The sequence below is a fragment of the Lycorma delicatula genome, chromosome 7 (assembly GCF_047948215.1).
Source record: "Lycorma delicatula isolate Av1 chromosome 7, ASM4794821v1, whole genome shotgun sequence".
Lineage (NCBI taxonomy): Eukaryota > Metazoa > Arthropoda > Insecta > Hemiptera > Fulgoridae > Lycorma > Lycorma delicatula.
In genome coordinates, this window is record NC_134461.1 from 127,954,767 (window position 1) to 127,972,046 (window position 17,280).

The 17,280-nt window shown below is 31.7% G+C and overlaps 1 protein-coding gene across 5 annotated transcripts in view; it reads right to left on the reverse strand.

The window, feature by feature from the left end:
- Positions 1–16,388, reverse strand: part of alpha-Spec (alpha spectrin) — a 145,093-nt gene extending 128,705 nt beyond the window's left edge. For 4 of the 5 annotated variants that reach the window (XM_075371781.1, XM_075371780.1, XM_075371779.1 and 1 more), the window contains exon 1: positions 5,375–5,525. The gene's annotated coding sequence lies outside the window, so the exon portion shown is untranslated. Of the gene's footprint in view, positions 1–5,374; positions 5,526–16,366 lie in introns of those variants that run through there. The other variant, XM_075371778.1, reaches the window with a different exon arrangement.
- Between the last annotated feature and the right edge of the window lie 892 nt (positions 16,389–17,280).

Consider the following 17,280-nt stretch of genomic DNA (forward strand, 5'->3'; position numbering starts at 1 on the left):
AGATGGTGCCAAATCAGTTTATAGTTAATGTTAAAATATCTGCCACTTACAATTTGTTTAGTACGCCTTTGGTGCTAGAATCAATGGTGGGGGAGGGGGGGTCTTACATTGCCATAGAAAAAAAGATCCCTTCATAAACATGGCAATATATATAACAAGTAATATACTCTGCATATGTGTAGAGTATATTACACAACTACACTACAATAATATACTCATATACTGTACTATACTACTGTAATATACACTACATATGCATTAAGTCCATCACCAGGGGAAGCTCGCAGGGTTCTGTTTTTGGTCCCCAGCTGTGAAACCTGGTGTATGACAGATTTTTGAGACTGACATTCCAGAAAGGGTCACGGCCCAGGCTTTCGCCGATGACTGTCTCCTGTTAGTTCATGGCAATTCACGACCGCAGCTAGAAGACCAGGCGCAGGCGGCTTTATCGACCGCAGAAGGCTGGATGGACAAGCAAAATTAAAAAATTTTTGTGCCCAAGATGAAGTTTATGCTTCTCAAGGATGCAGACGAATTATCATACAGTCGTAACCCCCACATTAAATATAAAGGCTATGTAATCAGCCGAGTTAGAGTTCATAAGTACCTAGTTGTTTTCTTTGATGAGAAGTTGCTGTTTAGCAACCAAATTAGGCAAGTAGCAGCGGACGCCGTCTCTGTGACGCACAAGCTTAGGAGGATTACGGGCTGACAGGTCGTCATTTGTATATGGTGTACCAAGGTGTCTGAAAGTATGGCCTCTTATGCTGAGTCCATTAGGGCGTATAGGTTGGACAAAAATCGAGCACTTATTCAGAATTTCAGGAGTGCCCAGTGCAGAGCATTAATAGTATGCAATGGTGTTTTTAAAACAACCTCCTATGAGGCTACCACCATATTGGGAAAGGCTCTCCCAATCTATTTAGTGGTGAAAGTTCGGGTGGCCAAGTGGAAGTTGCGAAGAGGCAGGGAGGCTGAGGTATTTGGGATGCGGTTTTGAGCCGGGCCTGTACCAGAGCAGAACAGTGACCACAATGGACTGGTTCTAAATTTCGTTCAGTTGCCCATCTCCCACATGAGGAGGAGGCTTTACAGCCTCGCGATGAATGCATGGCAGCAAGAATGGTACACCACAACTAAGGGAAGGTCCTTATATAGATTTATACAAGATTCGGGGGGGGGGGGGCTGGTATGCCTCTCTTTTGTTTTTAAAACAAAACAGGTGCCCAGGTGCTCTCCAACCCCGCGAAGTTGAACCAATATTTGTTTTGGTTCCGCCTGGCAGCTGTGCATCTGCAGGGAGGTCCAGTCGAACGAACATATGATGTTTGACTGCCCAGCTCTTGGAGGGGGGGGGGTGCAGAACTCAGGCCACCTTAGAGGTCAAGGGAAAAATTGGCTACTCATAAGCGGCGAGTCAATGTGGCGTAAGCCGCATTGTCAGACCATGTGGGTGTTTTAGCTGAAATCATAGAGCAAAACTTGTGTCACTAAGAACAAGAGAGCATAGTTGAGAGATCTTTGACAGAATTAAAAAGACATTCCCATTAAGTGTAAATTTCATTTTCATTGGAATTATTTAATATTCATTAATTATTCTTTACTTATTACCAGGTGGTTAAATAAATGGTCTGTCAATGAAATAATTAATTTGGGTGCCATTACCATAACAAAAAAAACATAAACATTTTCAGAAGTTATAAGAATCCATGCCACTCTTAAAAGGAAAAGTGAAGATGTTTCCCATTACGCTCGCTAACCTCTTATAATTAACATTAAATATGCATAATATATACAACTTATTAATAATATAACCTTAATGATATAGCACCTTAATGAATGGCATAGATGAAGTCCTACGCAAGAACTATCGCATGAAAATAAACAAGAACAAAACAAAAGTAATGAAATGTAGTGGAAATAACAAAGATGGACCCCTGAATGTGAAAATAGGAGGAGAAAAGATTATGGAGGTAGAAGAATTTTGTTATTTGGGAAGTAAAATTACTAAAGATGGACGAAGCAGGAGCGATATAAAATGCCGAATAGCACAAGCTAAACGAGCCTTCAGTAAGAAATATAATTTGTTTACATCAAAAATGAATTTAAATGTCAGGAAAAGATTTTTGAAAGTGTATGTTTGGAGTGTCGCTTTATATGGAAGTGAAACTTGGACAATCGGAGTATCTGAGAAGAAAAGATTAGAAGCTTTTGAAATGTGGTGCTATAGGAGAATGTTAAAAATCAGATGGGTGGATAAAGTGACAAATGAAGAGGTATTGCGGCAAATAGATGAAGAAAGAAGCATTTGGAAGAATATAGTTAAAAAAAGAGACAGACTTATAGGCCACATACTAAGGCATCCTGGAATAGTCGCTTTAATATTGGAAGGACAGGTAGAAGGGAAAAATTGTGTAGGCAGGCCACGTTTGGAGTATGTAAAACAAATTGTTGGGGATGTAGGATGTAGAGGGTATACTGAAATGAAACGACTAGCACTAGATAGGGAATCTTGGAGAGCTGCATCAAACCAGTCAAATGACTGAAGACAAAAAAAAAAAAAAAAGATATAGCACCAAAATCAAATTAATGTTAATCCACCGAAATCCGATTGACTACTTTGTTTTTAAATAAAGCTGTAGCTGCGGTGGCGTTAATAGTAAGAGGTTACGAGCGAAACGAACGTAGGTTGTATTTAGTTAGGTTATTTTGACATATGTATGAATTGTCAGTACACTAAGTCAACATAACCTAAACAGCAGCTGTAGCTGTGGTGGCGTTAATACGTAAGTACCAAAATTAGTTAAGTATTAAAAAAGTTATAAACAATTTTCAATAGGAAGTTAATTCCTGCCCACTCTGTATATAAACACCACTTCACAATGTGAAAAAACACATAAATTTTGCTGTTTAATACTAAATATTCCAATGCTTCTTATACAAGGGCTATTTGGAAAGTAACTTCAGATTCGTTATTTAAAAAAACAATTTATTACATACATCTTTTCGCTACTTTTTTTACATAATTGCCATCCAAATTAAGGCACTTGTCATATCTGTAAACTTGTTTTTGAATAACCCCAGGTATTAACACAATTTTTAAAACACTGCTTGACCACATCGTAATAGGCAATGAGAAATGGGTTAAATTTGTTAACATGGAAACAAGAGTTTAAACAATGCAGTGGGAGCACACCATTCTCCTCAAAAACCCATAAAGTCCATCAAACACTTTCTTCAAAAAAGCTGATGGTATCAGTATTTTGGGACTGTGCGTGATCTTGTCTGATTTTATGAAAAGAGGCAGAACAATTAACCCTGAAACTTACAAGATATTGAGAAGGGCCATATAAAACAAATGATGCAGCATGCTGAGTTCAGGCATAGTTTTTCTTCACGACAATACTCACCTGCATAGTGCAATACGCATTAAAAGCCAATTAACAGTTTCAAATGGGAATTGTTTAGTCATTCTCCATTCACCACTGATTTGGCTCCCAGTGGATTATCACCTTTTCCCAAAAATGAAGAAATGGTTAGTAAAGCAGCGTTTTGAAAAAGCCAATTCTAAAAATGCTGTTCAAATAGCTGGGTTGATTTACAAGCAGCAGAGTTTTTGTGATGAGGGTATTCAAACACAGATATGACAAGTACCTTAATTTGGATGGTAATTATGGAAAAAAGCAGGTAAAAAATGTATATAATAAATTATTTTTTTATCAATTAGTTTTTTCTTTTTTTTAATAACAAATCAGAAGCTGCTTTCTGAATAGCCCTCGTAGCAGTGGTCTTAAAGCATTTAGAGACAAGAAGCACTGATTAATCAATTCAATTGCGTTGAGAATGATTTGTTCACTGTAAATAACTAATGATGAACAGAATAAAGATGTAATTGGATTGAATATTAGCCATACTTAAAGGAGGCTTAGCATAAAGATTTTTTTCTTTGAATATGCAAGTTGTAATCAGTTCACTAATGAATAACGAGTAACCCCTCCAAGGCCCAATAAGGTGAGGATATGTATGGCATGTAAATGAGGTGTAGTCTTGTACAGACTCTGGCCGACCATCCCTGAAATATGTGGTTAATTGAACCCCAATCCCTTAAGTACACTGATATCTAGTATTCAAATTCACATAAAGGGGACTAACTTTTACTAGGATTTGAACCTCAAAAACTTTAACTTCAAAAATCAGCAGTTAAACAACTGATTTGCAACGAGTTCGGCATAAAGATGAACTATTATTCATCTCACTGAAGACAATATACACCAAACCACTTCAACAATCCTACATTTCCTTACCAATTCTGGAATGGGATGTTTGCTAATCTTGAGATTGGGAGCGACTTGCATCATATGTTATGTAATGCCAGCTAAAATCTCAACTATTACAGTTTTTTTTTTTAATTTTATCAGCAAAACAATTTATCTCAATCAAAAAAGTATATATTAAGAAAGAAATTAGAATTAGAATTTAATAAGCACATTAAATATAAAATTGAAATTTGTTAACAGGAACAAATACACAATAAAACATCAAAGAATAATACAATACTGTGGTCCTGCACATAAATAATTGAAATAAGTACCACTTGTTATGGTCTTTAATTAGCAAGTTTCTTAAGTAGCTGACACATCTAACAATACATAAACAGACTGGTTATCTACAAATAAGTTTGCAAACACAATAAAATATAAATGAAACATTATAAAGGCAAAATAATGGAGGGCACTTTCAAAACCAAAATACCAATTAATTAACTACAATAGCAAATAAATGTACTGACTTAAAAAAACCTATAACTGGGTCACCAAAATCAAGAATAATTTTTTTAAATTTATGTTCTGTATACAAACTTAAAGAACTACACAGCTACACAATTTTAATTCAAACAAGTGTAATAGTCAATCTAATAACCTACATACAGCTGGTTAAAATCCAGTCAATCAAAAAAGCTGCAAGATCAGCAATGCAGATACCCACATAATATAAACAACCAAGTGATATTCAATAAGAAAAATCATTCAAGTCGTATTAGTCTTAACCACTTTCAAACGTTGGTTGGGAGAATAAAATTTCAATAGTTAATACATCGACTAAATTGCAAGCATAACTTCATGTCCTGTATTATTTACGCTAATGCAGCAATTTAAAATGAAATCCTACCTCGACGATCACTTAATTAAAATAAATATCTACAAATAATCGAACTGCATAATTAAGGGAACTTAAAAGAAATTGACTTTTTGACGTATAGTAGTGGGTGTGGCAAATTGGCATTTAATTGACTTAATTATTTAATTATCTAAAAAAATACCTTTAACAACAAAAGAATAACATTTCTTCTATTTAATAAGAACAAAAGCCTTACCTCAGCCACGTACAGAAACAAAACAACAGTCTTTTTCGTAGCGTCAAACTAGAGCACAGTCCAAACAAATGGCCGACTACAGTGAATACGGTATGCGCGGAACGGCAACGCCGGATGTCTGGCTCTAATGCAGTACAACAACCAATGAAAAAACAGGTCCGATCGTCACACTTTGAAGTATGACATCATACGAACTAAAATAATATGACCTTAAATTGCTTCAATGGGAACGTAGGTGTGAAACTATCAAACAGTTTTTTCATGTTTTGTATTTTAGAATGATATCATCATTTACTAAAAAATAATCAACATTTTTTTAGATTAAAATAAGCAAAGCTTACTTTAATGCTTTCGCTGATATTCTCAGTTCCATAGCAAAACATTATCTTTTCGTTTTAGTTAAATACTTTTTTTGCATATAATTAAAAAAAAATTAATCTCGTCTATTCAAACATTTTATTCTTAATACTTTTACAATACTAAAAACGTATCACATTAATTTCTAAATTTTTAAGGAGAAAAGTATGGCATATTATACCTAAAATTAGAAACCGGGCGTTGTTCCGGTGATAATGTACTGAAAAACTTCAACAAATCTTCAATAAAAAATTTGAGTTAACTTTTTTTAAAAGAAGTTAATAATATTCTGCTTGGACATAGGTGAAATAGATTTATAAGACTGCACTCAGTTATTAGTGGTAAATGCGCATTACAGCATCGTTGTAATTCGTAAAATGAATGGAATGAGTTCATTATAAAAAAATCGCCCATTATATAAGTTCATTATAAAATCGCCCATTATATTAAGCCAGTGAAGCGAATTTGAAGATGAGAGACTAGATTAAAACGTTTATCTTAATTCTAGAATATAAATAAATGCAGTAAGAATTAAAGAGAATAAAATAATTGATAAATTACATTTTTATTAATTTTTTTTTAAGTCATCTCAAAAAAATTTCTTTAGATACCTAATTTATTGCATTATCATAGAACAATGGCAAACTTTTTTTCCTTTTGCGATTGTAGATATGAACAAATGACTATCACAATAACTCCCCACTCCTGATACTGCTTTATGGAATGTCGAGAACGTGATTTTTGGCCCCCATCAAGAATCTGATACTGGTTTGCCGCTAAGTCTCAGGGCATACTGATGAAATGGAGAAAACTCCATTTCTATGGAGTCTACATCTAAAATGAAGTCGTAACTTTCTCCTGATTCGATTAGTGACTATAATACAGAGGCCATGGAGGGTGACGTGATGTAACGGTGGGTTCGTCATCGATGGTCGCTCTCGAGCGAGTGTCGGCTCCTACGAAGCGACTTAGTGGCCTCTTTAGATAAGGAGGAGCGCTCTGGTCTAGATTTGGATTCACTGGTAACTAGATTAGAAATAATGACGGACGAATTTAAACATTATATAGACCGTAATAATAGAAAAAAAATAAAGAGTTTTAGCAAGGAACTAGACATGCTGATGTATGACTTCGAAAATCTGTTGTTGATGTTTCCACCACTGGATGGGACTTCAATAGCTACTCAGACCGAGCCTGAGAAATGTTTAAAGGAAAGCTAGACAGGGGAGTAACAGACCAGGAGATTATGATTTTGGCTACTCGGAATTAGCCAGCTGAGCTACTATTGATGACCACAGTTTTGAGTGAATCTTCATTTACTATGTTTGATCAGGTCAGTTTGGTTGACTTGGCATGGGAGATTGACCAGGATTCCTTTAGCAGCATTCCAATCTGGCCTACTCCTTGCTCCAGGAGGATATAAGTGGGGAGTCAAAAGACCCCATCTTCAATCTCCCAGAGAAAGGGATTAGGTTCACTGCCAGTAGGCTTTCAGCTTACCTAGGCAAGAGAAGAGGTGCACCAATAAGGATTAAACTGATGAGAAAAGGCAGGCCGGTTTCAGGTGGCAAGGGTGCTGCTGCTATGAAGACCACAAATCAAGCATACCAGTCTCATAGAGGTAGACACCAGCCTTGTGACGCTTCCGATCGCCACATGCTCTCCCATTCATAGCTGATGGGCTTTAACGGGAGTAGTCTTTCACCCTCTAACTTGTGCACCTGATAGTAATAAACCAGGCCTCATTGGGATGCCACTAATGTAAATGCCTCAGTAGATATTTACATCAGTGTTTTATAAACTCAGCTTTGCCTTCGCTGCAGGCTCTATTCAGACATCTTGAATATCCTACATCGTTGCCTTCTAACTAACTAGCTAACCGAGTTCGTGGAAGCACAATCGCCGCACCTAGTTCTACATTTTATAGAGTCAATTCATGTGTAAATGTTCCAAATTTGAAGTAAATGAATAATAACATACCACCAAAAATGTTGTTTGCAACAAAAAAATTTATGACTAGTTCTCTTAGCCCAAATCAAGTAACTAAAACCGTGTGATGCTGAGGGCATCTGGCAGGTCATATGCAGATCTTCTAAAAACAATGAAGGGGAAGGTGTCAGTTACAGAAGCCACTGATGTTTAATCACTTCGTCAAGGGAACGAGGAGTTACATAAAAGAGTAAAGGATGAGAAGGCAGCTGAAAATTTTAAATCAGTATTGCAGACTTGAACAGAAGACTTACAGGTTGTTCTCAGGACAAGAGCAAAGAAGTTCCACCCAGAAGGCTACAATTATAATGTTGCACTGGGTGGCTAAGACAGTGATGGCAAAGAGAGTGAGAATAGAGTGGGTGTAATGTCGGGCCATTATCAGGGAAGAAGAGCTTCGATATTATAGATGTTGGGAGGCTGGCCATGTGGTATCACAATGCTCAGGCACTGATCATTCTGGCCTGTGCTCTAACTGTGACAGGCCGGGGAAATAGGAGGGAACAGCGTGCAGAGGTGCTATATGCACTGTGCTATATGTGGAGCAGAAGGCCACAGAACCAGAAGTTGCCAAATAGCGAAATTGGGTTTCTCATTTTAAAACCAGTGGAGTCAGTGATGGACATCTGTTGGGCAGTGGTCTGAAGAGTGTTGTAGAAACTACAAAAGATTGGGACACCCTGGAGTAACTGATCTAAAAAAGCCCTCAGATAGAGGCCGAATATTGTGATCGGCAAGCGAGGGGGTGAAGGACAGCCTCCTGCGAAGCTGTTGTCCACTTGCGCTTGCAAGGATAGGCGATTGTGATGATGCACAAGGACTCTGGACTGAGTTAATTGCGGGTCCAGCCTCGGGAGGGGAGTTGGTGAGACAGGAAGTTTAGTCAGTAGGGCGCAGACATACATACGCACTTAACATCTTGTGGAACCTGTTAGCGAGCCCAAAACTGCTTGTAAATGAGGATCCTACAACTCACTGGAAAAAAACTAGTGATATGTGCTACTCAATGTCTCGAATGTACTACATTATTGTAAATTGCCAATTCAGTTTTGGAACATAAGTTAGTAATCCACATTCTTCAGTCTTAGTAATAATTAAGGTTACTATTATCACATTAATTTAACTTCCTGTTAAATAATGTTTCAAGGTTGTTTCAAAGAGATTGTCCAATAATAATTTATCACAGTCAGGATATATCTTTATATTTATAATATACATTTATCACTATAAATGTAGTACCAATATCATTAATAAATGCAGAGACTAGTTTTCTGCTTCATTCATCATACTGACAATAATTGACAAGACAACTAGAATTCATGTATATTACACTATCAGAATAGGTATTTGTTAATCAATGACAAAATAATTGTGTGTTTACATTTTTTTTAAATGTGATGTCATTTTAAAAGATATTAAAGATTATTAATGACTTGCTTGAAAAAAAGAAGTTTCAATGAGTTATTAAAAAAATATATTTTTCAAACTTGAAAACCACTGAACATAGAATATGGACATGTCAAATACAATTCTTATTGTTGTAATACATATAACATGTGCATGATGTCAGATATGAATGGACGTGAAACTCACATTTATTACTAGTCTGAGAAGACCACAAAGCCCCAAAACAATTATTCATGAATATAAATCTATTCTCAAAAATCACCCATAAGTATGAATCATTGAAATTGAAAACTGATGATTAGTTCATTTATCCATATTTATGAATGGAATATTTTTGCTAAAAAAAAGAAGACAAAAGCCAGCAAATAGTTGAAATAATTACTCTTAGGAGGAAAATTAACTGGAACATTAAAGTATAGAAATATACAAATAAAGAATTACATAAAAATGATCTACACTTGAGAAAGATTTTGAAATATTGAATCAACAATTACTGTATATCCCCACTTCCTTGACTGATTGTAACCAAAATTAAATGGCATCCATAACCCACATTCGGAAGTCATCGTACATAAAAATCAGTTTACGATGATTTTCATAAAAATCTGTTAATCAGTCTGAAGAAATCAAGCAAAAGGATAAATGGATAAAAAGAAGTCAGACATTCATCTTCCACACCAGAATAAAACTGCCTGAGTATATAAACAAAGTGACATACTAATGTAATGGAATCTTATATACAGAAATGTGACTTTGAGTCCAGAAATGGCAAAAAAGAAAAAAAGGTTCTTCCCCTCATATGGTTATGTAAATAAGATCAAACCAACAGAAAGTACCTTGGTTACCTCAGCAGTATTAAGTTATATAAAGAGATTTATCTACCTTTTGAGTAAAGTTTTTCAGTTCCAAAATATTTTGGTCCCTCTATGACCAAAATTAAATTGGATCAACATCCCACGTACTTATACAGAAATCATCAACCTGAATTTCTTCCAAATTAGTTCAACCAATCAAGCAAAAAACAGGCAAATATGCATTCTTCATACATACATTCTTCTGAAATTTTTAATAGCAAAATTATGTTTTTGGGTTAAGGGAATTCATGAAATGTAAAGATTCACAAAAACCCCCAAAAATACAAAATTTGATCAATATTTTCCTTTATAAAGTATACAGTATAACTATATAGCTAGAGTAAAAATAGTCACTTATTCTTGAATAATAGCAATATCTACTTTATAAAACCTGATAATTATTTTCAAGTCATTCAGGAAAATACTTTGGTGTTAAAAAAGGATTTTATTAAGCTTTTGTAATAAATTATAACAATTTTATAATAATTTATTCCAACAAGATATTCCCATAACTTATTTTTTAAAAAATTAAAGATTCTCTTTATACAGCAAATATTACTCTGTTGATAAGTTTTTAAATAATACTAATTAAAAAACAACTCCTCAAATTTTTTTCATCTTCATTTAATAAATACAAATAGCTTCTTAAATAATTTCCAATAATACCATCTAAATATTTGCATATTTACTTTACCGTTATTTCACATATTAATTATTTTTAAAAATTCATACATAAGCGTGATATATATCATATTTAAAAAAGTGTTCAATATAAAATAGAATTTAATTGCTCTATTTTAATACACAATTTTGTATTTTGTTATTATACTCTAATCCAAGGTTTTATCATTTTATCATGTTTTCCCTTTATCAATACAGTCAAATTCTGTATCAACTACTTATACTGGCCATGGAATAGTACATCCATCCATTTTTGAAATAAGGTGTAAAATTTATAAGTCTATACCAATTTGAATTAAACATTTACCTTATTCATTTTACTTTCATAGATTAAAATAAAGAGGGGAGTTTATAGATTTTAAATGTATGCAAATTTTGATACAAAAATATTTTGTTTATTTAAATAAACATGAAACAGGAAACAGGTAAAAAGAAATTGTTACTATTTTAGAATTTTGTGATGATTATTTTTAATATATTTAAATAATTATTAAATTAGATATTTATTAAAATTTAATTGATAAACATATATAAAAAAAATTTATAATTAATAAAAAAGTATATTTTTATTATAAAATACAATCTGTTAATGGACTTTAATCATTGGAAAGTTTACATCGCGGAGTGGGTGAAGCTTTAAACGTTGAATGAATTAAAGCGATGTGTAATATTCCTCCAGTGGAATGTGAACAAACATACTTTAATACCATCTTTACTAACACTAATAATATTTAATGGCCACATACCGTTAAATACTGATTTCACTAAAAAAATTTAATTATTAGGTTTTTTTTTAATATTATTAATACTGCACTCTTCAGTCGTGACTCAGTACTGAGTATAGGGTCAAGAGTCAAAAAGGAATCATAAATCAAAACTAATCTAACACATTTGAGATTAGGAATAGTAGAAATTTTTCAATGGTGTAATAGCATTTTCTGAATACTTTAATGATTTAATATATATATATTTTTTTTATAAATATGTTTGGTACTGTTATAGCATTATTTTTCTTAAATTTTGGTCCTATATAAGATGGCATATATCCACATAATATTATTCTATGTTTTTTTTTATAAATGTACTTTTCTATTTCTTGTTATAAATTTTTTTAAATCTTTTATTTTGATTGGTAGATAATATATTTTATAAATCACAAAGGAATGGATATATATGTTACTGTATGAATAAAACAAGCAACTGCTCCAGCATTTGCCTGGATATATAAAAAAAATCCATGGTAATCACAGCATCACAAAATATACAACTGATTATAAAAAATAAAATATTAAATATTAAATAATTTAAGTTCATATTACTTATTTAAAACATAAATTATATTAAAATAAATACATGAAGATACAAAGTATAAAAAATAATTTACATTTCATAACGTGTTAGAAAATTATTTGAGTACATACTTATATAAACATTGAACTGAAAAAATTTTGCGACTTTTAAAAAAAAAAAATTTAATTAGTATTATTTAAAAATTCATTGATAGAGTAATATAATGCTGTCTCTGTGATGCAGTGGTAGCTCTGCCAAAAATTCAGAGGTTCTGGGTTCAATCTCTGGTCAGGTATGGCATTTTCCACATACACTTATTGCTATATAAATAAATATTGTTTCTACAAAAAAAGTCTTTTAATAGTATTTATAATAAATTGATGCAAAATCCCTATTGCATAATGGTGTAATTATGATGATCTAAATTTCTTTTAAAATTCATCTCTTAACAATCAATTACCGTTTCAATCATTATTAAATATACAGATTTTTAAGCTATTATAGATTTTACGTTTTCCTATTCCTATCTTATAAATAATGTTTGCTTCTGTAGCCTAAAACTTTCTAAATTCTGTCTATAGGTGATCTAAACAAAAACCTTGGGTCTAAGTTGTACCACTGATTAATGGAAAGTTGTTAAATTTGTTAGATTATTTTTAACAATATTGGTTCCTTGGTTTATCACCTGGCTACCATTTGCTGCAGGGTTCTAATAAATAATCAATCCTGCATTGGTGAAAGGACACACTACTAATGGCTGAATTATATAACTTTATTTACAAAATAAATAAAATGCCTTTAATTAATTCTATTAAAGGGAAAAAAAACATTAAGTAACGGCTTTTGTTAAGCAGTTAAAGAAATATTCAAAGTTAATTAAACAGTTGATTTATGATTGCTGTAAGAAAAAGAATAGTCAAGATGATTTTTATTCTTCTTCTACTTAAGAAAGATGGTTAGTTAATGTTCTTTTTTTCATTATTAGAATTAGAGAAAGCGTTTTATTTATACTAAATAAAGTTATGTAATTTAGCCATTATTTGCTGTTGCCTTTCCCCCAGGAGGAGAAGTTTCAGATGTAATGAGAATTATGTTAAAAATTATTATAATTTATAGTGTGTATTATTATATTAATTATATAGCATATCTATGAAGGGAAAGTATAATGATCGGCCAGAATTTCTGGTATGGGGTTTTTGCAAACATTACATTTCAAGACCTCCTTAATCCCAAAACACAAAATTTTATAGAGACTTTCAGAAAATGTATATATGTACATATTTGTGTTGGCCTGTATTTTGATTAAAATCTCTGCACTGGCTTAACATAAATCCTTCAAAAATAACTCAAAGAAATTCTCTATATTAATGCCATTGATGGCATTAAATTTTGGACAAATCTTAAAAAAGAATAGGAATATTTTTTGAGATTCTCAGCTTTTTACTTCTTGTGTAGTAGTTATAGAAAATTAAGCTTTATAGTTTCAATAAGCTTTAAGATGAAAGTGTGCACTTACTAAGTTATTTAAGATTCCAAAGATTTTAGTCAATCAGATTTAGAGGTGAGGAGATATTCAACATTATTTCTAGAGAGTTTTTACCTCGTATTTCGAAAACCCATAGACCAAAATGTTGAAATTTGGTTACATATCCCAAAGTAGGCCTGATTTTAAATTGCATCGGATAAGAAGGCATTACGGTAATTATACATACTGTATCATGTACTTCTCCTTCGACCTTCACAATCTATTCTACTCATGAAAATAATTGAAAAAGTTCATTTAAACATATATCCTAAAATGCTTAGTTTGCAAGTTAAGGTTAATGAAAGATTTCGCTTGGATTTCAGCAACCCCAATGAAATGAGGTCAAACTGAAATTATTAGGATGTTATTATTGACGTGTTCTTATATGGAGATCCACAAAAGTTTCTTCCTTGGCATCACTAACATTAGAAAATTTTTCTTTCAGATAATGAAATCTAGCACCATTTTCATACATTGCCTAAATTAAAGTTTTTGAAAATCACTAAATTTAAATGGAGTGGAGGTAAAGAGCCATTTCTGAGTTAGCTAGCAGGGGATGTACAACACTCTTCTGTCCAGGTGTAAGTGTTTTGTACTTTCGCAAAAACTTCCTGATATAATGATTTGTCTTGTCTCTGGTATCCTATTTGCACGAAAAGCAACATTTAGTGTAACCAAGTGGCAAACCCATTAATAATGGAATAACCTTTAAATTGCAACATATAATCCAATGGTACTTGTACTGAATTTTTTCTAACAGTATTTTCATATTGTTGCATGTTAGTTACCTAAGCTAATGGCACAGAAGGTAATTTTTTACTATTGTTCAAAAGGGCAACCTTTAAAGTAGTTCTGAAAAACCTCCAGTAGAGTTATCCATGAGTTATCTGTAGAGTATCCATGATAAATTGCATCCATGACAGCACAATTGTTTGTTCACTACTATAAAATATTTTCTTCAGAATATAAATTTTGAAGCTCTTCCTGCCAATTACAAAAAAAAAAAACGTTTGAGTCGGTATAGAAAAGATTCCAGTCTTTCAGCCTAGATTCCAAAAGCTCAGCTTGTTTCTTTGACAAGTTAAAATTTTACAAGGTTGTTTAATTCACCTTCAGTTATCATATGAGGTTCATGAAAAGAGGATTATTCTTCAAAAGTAGAATCATTTTGTTCCTCATGTGAAGTTCAGTTACTACTTCATATACCAATTCATCTTCTAAAGTTAGATGTATTGGAGAATGTGGTACCAGTAAGTCCTCAGTATGAAGCCTAGCCTTGTAGCAGATGGTAAATTAGGTATGCACTGTGCGTTTGGATTTTTACTGCTTAATACTTAATCCTTTTATCTCTGTAATACAGAAATAACAATCTTGGTAATACATAGTAAATGATCTTGCGATTCACACCACACCATTAATATGGCAAAACTCATATCCCAATTACCCTTAGCCTAGTCTGTCGGATGTTTCACACAGGTCAAACAATAGATGTGAGGGTCCTGTCTTGAATCCCCCTTTACAGCCAAAATAAGTTCATAAAATACTTTAATTAGTGGATTCTCAAACTTCATCGTTGTTCTTTAAACATCATATCCTCACACCCATAATGGAAGTTATCTGGATCACTTACACACTTATTTAGCATATTATTTCATTAACACAACACACTTGAGATAGTAACTGTAAATCATAAAATAGAATGAAACTATTGTATATGCATACACAGCAAACATTTAAACACAACATTGGTATGTTAATTGTATGACTCAAAAGAATGCTTTGTGCTGACATGTCAGAACAGTAAACAAACCACCATATATACAGCTGTTACCTTCATAATGTTTGTATCCCACCTCTGATAGAAACAATTTAAAAAGTCTTTTTTATGCATAAATCAACCCTAAAAAAAGTTAGAATTCCACAAAAGCAATACTTATGAAATGTTATCACAAAAAAACTGACGGTGAAAGAAAAATTCTGATGGCATTTTTGAATTCAGCATAAAAAGATACATTAGGAACACAATAAAACTTTTATGTGCCAGAACTGTTTTTATTAATAGTATTAATGCAGATAACATAGAAGCTTTTTAAAAAAGTCATCATGGGATTTGATTAAAGAATTAAAAAAAAAAATAATATTTCCTATACTTTTATTTGTTTTTCAAGTTGTGGATGTTATTAAAAATATTTTATGAGGTAGCTGTTGGGCAATTTGATTAAATGGGCCTAAATTCTTTTACCAAAAATGTTTTTTTCTTTTTTTAGTAATTCTTTAATACAGATTAATTTTGATGATAAAAATGCCATTTCATCAAGGGAATCAACTGGGATCCATAAAACATTTTATTAAGAACTTCTGATTTTTTTTTTTTATTATACTTTTACATTGCATAAATTTTAGAGTATAAACATCTTTGATCAAGGTGATCATCAAATATCAGACCCAAACATTTTTTATCTTTTTTGCAACAGTGGGTCACATATGCTTTCTGAACCAGATCAGCAAAACAAATAAAAACAGTATTTTCAATCATTAATAACCTATAATAATGTTCACAATTTTTATTTTCATTTATTTTATTTTCTTTAGCAAAATTTCACAACTGTTTCATTTCTTATGTACTTGTAGAAGCTAAATAATAATAATAATAATAATAATAATAATAATAATAATAATAATAATAATAATATTTACAATTTTTATTTCATTTTATTTATTTTTTACTGAGAAGCTTCAGGTTTTATTAAAAAAGATTGAATAATATTATTATTAATATATTTTAATTTTATGTAAATATATGGTTTTAATTTACCATTATGGGAAATTAGCAATAATTATTATTCTAAAGTTAACCAAATAAAGCAACAATAAAAGCAACACACTTACCTGTTCGATTTAGTTCTTAGAGAGAACTCCTTTACACATCATTATTTTAATGCAGATATGCATGCAATTCTGGCATGTCTCCCACAGAAAACAAATCAATAAAAGCTAAAAGAGAGAAATACAATACTGCAGGGAAACAATTCCAAATTAAAACCATACAAATAATGTAATGGAAAAAAATCATTATACATACCTTCAAGTCATATATGATAATGAATTTTAAAATTGTAATTGCATTGCATTGTAATGTAAATGAAATGTTTATCAAAGATTTAATGATATAGAAAATGAATCTGATTATTATAATTAGCAAATTCAATATACATTTTGATGTAAACTATACAGCTGGGTATTTATGTTTTCCATTGTTTAGAAATCTTTACGTGTATTGAAATAATAATTTCAAAAACATTCAAAAATAGTTTAAAAAAATGTATTTAATATCCAAAACTAGGTGGACCTTTCAATTTTTACAAAATCATCCATAGATATTAAAGAAATAGAATAAAAAACTATGTACTTAAAGATTAAAGAAAAAATGAAACCATAACTAAACAATAATAATTAAATAAACAATATTTATAAAATACAACAAAGATGTTTCTAATTGTGTTTGTAAAATGGAAATAAGAGCAGACCAATAAAAAACATATATATATTTTTTTATTTGCATATAAAATATAATTTTAACCAATCACAATCAAACTTGGTTCGTTTAAATCACTAAAAAAACAATTCATTTTTCCCACCATAATCTAATAACAATCTGAGCATGTAGTTTGAGTATTTTAGATACTTTCAAGCTATCACTTTAAACTTGGATAATCTAAACCTTTCTAGTTTTTAGTGAAAAGTTATTTTTTTAATACTTTGTAAACACAGGTGGAATTACTCTTTTTGTTATGTATTATTAT